The sequence below is a fragment of the Macaca nemestrina genome, chromosome 3 (genome assembly GCF_043159975.1).
Source record: "Macaca nemestrina isolate mMacNem1 chromosome 3, mMacNem.hap1, whole genome shotgun sequence".
Classification (NCBI taxonomy): Eukaryota; Metazoa; Chordata; class Mammalia; order Primates; family Cercopithecidae; genus Macaca; species Macaca nemestrina.
In genome coordinates, this window is record NC_092127.1 from 54,483,939 (window position 1) to 54,491,395 (window position 7,457).

A 7,457-nucleotide genomic window follows, 5' to 3' on the forward strand; every position below is an offset into this window, starting at 1 on the left:
GTTTTCATTAATATTTCATTCTATATTTATTGAGCACCTATTTTGTCATAAACATTGTAATTAGCTGAGGACTACTACTATTTCCTTCTGACTAGTAGAAAGAAAAAAAACGTCTCATCTGATGAAATTTATACTCTCTTGGGGTACTAAAGACATAATCATGTGAAAAATGATTAAATCATTACTAGAGATTTGTAAGTACTCTGGGAAAAAAGAAGAGGACGATACAATAGAATGTCTAAAGTTTGTGTCATTCCAGAGAAAGCCTTGCTGAGGGTGGAACAACGGTGCTGACACCTGAAAAGAGAGGGAGCCAGGCATGCAACAGTGTAGGCAATGATATTGCAGGCAGAACGAAGAGCAAGTTCAAGGCCCGGTATGTAAAGAAGACTGGAATACTTGGGAGACAAGAAAAAGGCCAAGATGGCTGCAGAGTAATGAGCAAAGAGAAGAAGGGTTCAAGGTAAACTTGAAAAGTTAGATGGAAATTGAGTTGTATAGATCCTTGTACCCTCAGGAAAATGTTCAATGTTATTCTGAGTTAATTAGTGACAGTGGAAGATTTTAGGCAAGGAAGACACATAGCCTGAATTATTTTTTAAATGGTTACTTTAGTTTCCATATAGAAAATATTTAAATGAAGTAAAGAATAGAAAGACAACTTTAGAAGCTATGCAGAATATTAAGCATGTTAAGGCTTTCTTAAGCCTTTCAGGATGCTATAACAAGTACATAGACTGAGTGACTTTGAAACAAGAGAAATTTATTCTCACAGTTCTAGAGGCTGGGAAATCCAGGATCACAGTGCCTGCAGATTAGGTGCTTCCTTCCTCATAAACAGCTGTCTTCTGACTCTAACTTCAAATGTTGGAATGGCTTAGGACTCTCTCTGGGGCCTCTTTTATAAGGGCACTAGTTCAATTCATAAGGGCTCTGCCCTCCATGACCTAATCATCTCCCAAAGGCCTCGCCTCCTAATACCATCACCTGGGACTTTAGGATTTTAACATGTGAATTCTGGGGGGACACAAATATTAAGAACATGGCAGTGAACTAAGGAGGTTTTGGTGAACACAAAGAGAAGTAGAGCAATATGGGATATGTTGTAGATGTGTATTCAGTGGGACTTCCTGACCCACTTCTTGATTTATTCCTTTTGTTGGCTATACTCTGAAGACTTATGCAATAAACACTAATGGAAGGCGGGTAAGTGTGATGTCATGAGCATGGGGAATGTCCCTGCATCATGCAGAGCTCCTCTATCATGCTGACTCTACTGCTTAATTCTAATTTCAGTATCACTAGTTGCGCCTGGTCTTCCTTCAGTGCACCATGCCTATCCCACAGGGTCAAAACTGAATATAAGAACAAACAGGCAAAGAAAATGAAAAGTGCTATTTTTAGAGTGAGTGTTCTTTTTAGAGACTTACAGCTTGTGTTCAAAATAAGAGGGCAATTTAAAAAATGTATACCAGTATAATATTTTTCTATAGAGCTTCCACTTCTGAAATGAATAAATCACTGTTAAATGTAGAAAACAGATGGTTTATTTTACTTTCTTGTTTTACATAAAAGAAAGTCAATATTTGAATGTATCTGTTGCATTGGAATAATATAAATAATAGAGGCTATTTTTCTTTTACTTTAAAATATGGGTCATAAAATTATTTTTGTGCTATCTTTTGAACAGTGGCCAAAGTTTCATCTTACAAGGGGAGAAACTATTTTATAAAATTTCACTGACTTATTTTACATCCAGCACAAACCACTATTTCCAAAAATTCTTGTTCAGGTTCTACAACTTGCAAGAAATTAAACAAGGGGAGGAGAGAAAAGCAAAGATGGCCACATTTAGTGAGGTCTAACTTGCATATTCATTGCAGACAATATATTACCATATTCTCTATAAAGAAAGAATATTGGTGGAGATAAGGAATATGATTTTGAATACATCATATTATAATTTTTCAAATGGATTTCTTAGGAAAGTTCTCATTCTTTCAGATCAAATCAGAAACCAGAATTTAAATTATTAGCTCAATTATAAATGAATACATTGGTGCATGAAAATAATAAATGCAAACTTATGCTTACTTATTTGTTTTTCATTTTCTGGAGTAATTTACAGCATCCAATACTGATTCTTTAATTTTGTCTTCACACTTATGTGAATTACCTCTTAATGTTTACTGCTCTATAAAGAAAGAGTATCTGCCATTATTTCTAGAATACTGCAATGATCTAATCATTTAACACAATAGAATTTGAAATTGCATTTTAAACACACATAATGGAATCCATAACAGATCATGCATGTTTTATGAGACATAATGATGCAGTCAGATAATGTAAATCAAAGTAATTTTTCCCCCTAACTTTTCTAAAATTATCAGGCATGAGGCATGACTTAAAACCGTCTTATGACCTGTGTGTTTCTTGTAGTGAAAACCACAATAAATGCCTCTCCCCTCTCCACCTTATGCTTGAAATTCCATTGTTAAGATTTACTTTTTCTGTTTTAAATAATGGTAGCTTTTGTGGTTTCTGGTCTTATACCTGTTTTCTAAGTTTATGATCAGCTTTTAATAAAGGGCAAGACAAAGAACTGACATTCTTGGAGATAAAGTTGACAGCAGCAGTGTAGGAGTATAAGAGATGAAAAACGGATCTTCAAATCTTTCTACTCTTTTCTTTAAGATTATAACCTCTTTGCTGAGGAAATTCTTTCTTCTTCCACCTCAGGCAGTATTGGCATGTGCCTATATATTATATATGTTTTTTTTTTTTTTTTTTTCTAATTTGGTGTCAATGGTAAAGCATGTTTTTAACTGCTTTTGTTTTCCCTTATTTTTTAAATGAAGTGTATTTTTATAGACATTTTTTTCAGACATAAGCCTGTTTAGTTGGTCTTTTAGGATTTAATTTTGCAATACTTTCATTGAGTTATTTCACTGAAAATATTACAAATAATTGCCATTCAAACCCAAGAATATGCAATAGTACCTTTTACTTCTTATTTGTTAATAATATTTTCTGTTCCTCTGTAGGTGTATCAGTAATTTTGTTTGTTGAAATCTAATTTGATCATTAGAACTTTAAGTAACAGTGAGCTAATGATTGTGCCCGTACACTCCAGCCTAAGTGACAGAGCAAGACCAAGTCTCTAAAAAACACAGAACTGAAGTAATTACCAAACCTAAAACAAGTAAGAGATTGCACATTAAGGGACTGTTTCTTAAAAAGATCTAGACAAATATCAGAAATTTACCTTACTGACAATTGGGAATGGGTGGTGGGGGGAGCAAAAGAACAATAAGATGTAATTTCAACCAGATGGAATAAATGGTAACTGATTGCCTCTCCCACTGTAGTTGTTTTTGTCCGCTCAAGTTGCCATAACAAAGTGCATGATTGGGTGGCTTATTCAATCAAATATTATTTTTTTATAGTTCTGAAGGGTAGAAGTTCAAATCAAGGTATCAGACAGGTTGCTTCTGAGGAGGCCTCTCTCCTTGCCTTGCCGATGGTCACCTTCTTGCATTGTCCTCACATGTGTGTGCACACAGTAAGTGAGGGGAGAAAAAGAGCCCTGTTTACTCTTCTTTATATAAAAACACTAGTCTACTCTATGACCTTATTTAACCTTAATTACCTCCTTAAAAACCATGTTTCAAAGATAGTTATATTGGGGGTCAGGGCTTTAGTCTATGAGTTTAGGGGTGGGGGACAATTCAGTCTATAACAGTCTATAATAGTAATCATTAGAATATTGGACTTTTCATACATTCCAGAATATATGAAACAATTGTATTTCAGACATTGACAATAGACAAAGAAAACTGAGAGAATTCACTGTCTTGACAATAGACTTACACTATAAGAAAATATTTTTTTAAATGCTGCAGTTTAATGAAATATAATTTTATATGAATTTAAAAAAATGAATAGCACTAAAACTTGCAAATGTTGTAATAAATAAAAGAAAATTTAATAAACCAAAATGATTACATATTATAGGATTTCTAGAATACATAAAATTCAAAAATATTACAGAAATTGCTGAAAGAAAAGGAGAAGAAAAATGAAAGTATTGTTTTAAGTTTCTTAAAGTATCTGTGAAGCAACATAATTTTTGAAAATAGATTAAAACATATTTTAAAATGTTTTTAAATGCCAACACTCAGAAAATAAAATAGAGTTATAAAATGAGAAAAGAGGAAAAATAGAGGAATAAAAGTAAATTAAAAATACTGAAAATTATTGGCAAGATGATAGACTTAAACATACCATATAAATAATTACATTAAGTCTAAATGGATTAAACACTCACATTAAAATGCAGATATTTTTAGATTGAATTTAAAAACAACAACTCTTATTTATTTATTTTTTCTCTAAGAGACACACTTTAAATGTAAAGACACAGCTAATAGAAAAATGTCTATCATGAAAACAAAACAGTAACCATAAGAGATCTATTGTGGCCATTATTATCAGATGAAGTAATACAAAAGTATTACAGGAAATAAAGAGGGAAATTTCCTAACGATAAAAATTTAATGTATCCAGAGGTAAAAATAGTCTAAATAATAACAGCCTCAAACTACATGCAGCAACGACTAACAGATATTTAGATACTAAAGGCAGAAACAGATGAATCAATCATATGTGAATATATTTCCAGCCTTCTCACAATAACAAATGTATAAATGTTAACAACCATACCAACTACCCTGACGTAATTGATATTTATTGAACATCCTAAAATTACAGAAAACACATTCTTTTCCAAGTGCACATGAAACATTAACCAAGATCATAAGCTAGAATATAAATACAGATAGGAGTTTATTTCAAGAACTAAAACAACAGAAAGATAAAATATCCCCAAATGTTCAGAAATTTTTTAAAATACACACACGTGGGGTACAGATCTCATGACTGTAATCACAGCACTTTGGGAGGCCAAGACAGGCAGATAACCTTGAGCTCAGGAGTTCAAGATGAGCCTGGACAACATGGTGAACACCTGTCTCTACAAAGAAAAACACAAATAATTAGTGGGGCATGGTGGCCCTTACCTGTGGTCCTAGCTACTCAGGAGGATAAGGGTGGAGGATCACTTGAGCCCGGGAAGCAGAAGTTGCAGAAAGCCCAGATTATGCCACTGTACTCCAGCCTGGGTGACAGAATGAGACTCTGTCTCAACACACACACACACACACACACACACACACACACACACACACACACACACTTCTAAATGGCCAATGGATTCAAGAAATAAGTCATAAAAATTCTATATTTTAAAGAAAATATTTTGAACTGAATGATAATGAAAACATAAAAATTTGTAAGACACAAATAAAATAACACATAGATGGAATTCTATAACTTTAAATTATTACATGAAAATAAAAATATTTAATCTCAATTATATAGGTTCTACCTTAAGAAGCCAGAAAAAGAAAAAACAAAGTTTAAGCACAAAGTTCTTGAAGGGAGAAAGCAATAATAATAATATATCATGATACTAATTATAATAACAATACCAGAAATGTATGAAATAGAAAAATCACAATAAATTAAATCAGTTCTTTTATGAGATCAATCAAATTGGTGAACTTTTAGATATACTGATCTGATCAAAGGAAAAATATGGTTACAGAGATACAAATTTGGCATTCTGATTTTTTTTTTTTTTTTCCTGCCTTACCTGGTCTGGCACTAATGATTTAATTCAGAATTGCACTAATACTGTGTACATGGCAGGACTCAGGTGTTTTCTTTCTTGCAAATTGGATTAAATTAGGCAAAGTATATTTCTAGTCTCAAAACTATCTGTTAACGACCTGCCTGACCTATTCCACATAGTCTAGAGCTGGCAAGTCCTGTTATTTGTCAGGCCCTCAAAAGCCATGCGCATGAAGTTGAAACAGGAAATTTTCTCTGACCCCTCTGTGGGACTCTCAAAGGTGGTGACTCATTTCCTCAGACCGCAGATTTCAACCCGTCCAAGGGATGGGAGCATGCAGGTAAGTGGGTGCAGGGGCCAGGATGAGTGCATCTGGCATCAGCAGGAGCAGAACTCAGTGCAGCCCCACAGCACCATCTAGGAGGGTACTCGCAACTACCGGATCCCCAGAGGGTGTGTGTTACCGTGTGCTCTTTTAGCTTTGACATCCGTAGACAGCTTAGGTGTTTAAAGGTTCAGTGTGACAGCCTTCTGTATCTTGACCTCTTGTTCAGTGTCCAGGAAGAATCAGGTCATATGAGTAAACTGAAGGTCGTAATTGAAGGGGATTTTATTGCCAGTGAAAGTGACGCCCAGCGAGATGGAGAGCTGGAAAAGGGATGAAGTGGGATGCTGGTCTTCCCCTAGAGTTCGGTCATTCCTGGCTGAACTCTTTTCTGAGGTCCCACCGTGAAGCCATCCCTCTGAAGTCAAGCTGCTTCTTTTCTCTCCTTCGCTACCTCTCCATTCCTAGTGGAGCCTGGGGTTTTTACAGGTACAGAATTAGGGGTGGGCATGTACCAATGCTAGTGTGGTTTTGGAAAAGGCAACATTCGAGCAGGAAAACAAGGATGTAAAATTCCCTTGGACTGCAGGTCCAGGCTTGAGGGTGGGGCCCTTACCAGAGATCAGCCTCTTTTACTCAGTGTTTTTCTGCCTCCTGTCCATATCAGAGTCAGGGGAACCTCAGTTCCCTGCTTGTTAAAGCACCTAAAGCCACTTGGCCCAGCACATTTCCTTCATATGTATTTTACTGTCACATTTGTTTCTTAAGTTTTCTCAAGTTTCCTGAGTCAGTTATCCGACAATGACCTCTTTCTCACATGTGTTTGAATCACTTGGTGAATAAATAGGATATGAATGATGTAGATCAAAATACTAACTTTTCTTCCTCTTTACTAATAAAGTGCAAATTGAAGAAAATGTCTTGGGTACTTAGTGAAATTGATATATGTGAAACATATTATACTTCCTCTAAAACAGACATAACTCATCATTTACTGATAAACTATAGACTTAATGCAATAGTAACATTTGAAGACACAAAGAGAAATATACTCTTTGCAGAAATGAGAACAAGAAGAAGGAAGAAGTGAATATCAGAATCTTACTTTATTTTCAGGTACCTAATCATAGAAAAAAAAAAAAAAAAAAAAAAAAAAAAAAAAAAAAAAAAAACCTGGTGCAGGAAAGCAGCTGTTCCCTAAGACTGTAGAAATCTGAAAAAGCTTTGTCACACTTCAGAATCTTTCCTTGCTTTAGCAGAAAATTAAGATATACTGTTTTTACACCCCAAATCTGTGTAGCATATTATACAATTTGCTCTATATTTTTAGAAGAAAAAAGATGCCCAGAGATTTCTGCTTTTACTGAGGAATTTGTAAGCTGAATACTTCCAGGGAATGTTGTTGCTTTACAACACAGCACAGACCCTATTGATTCC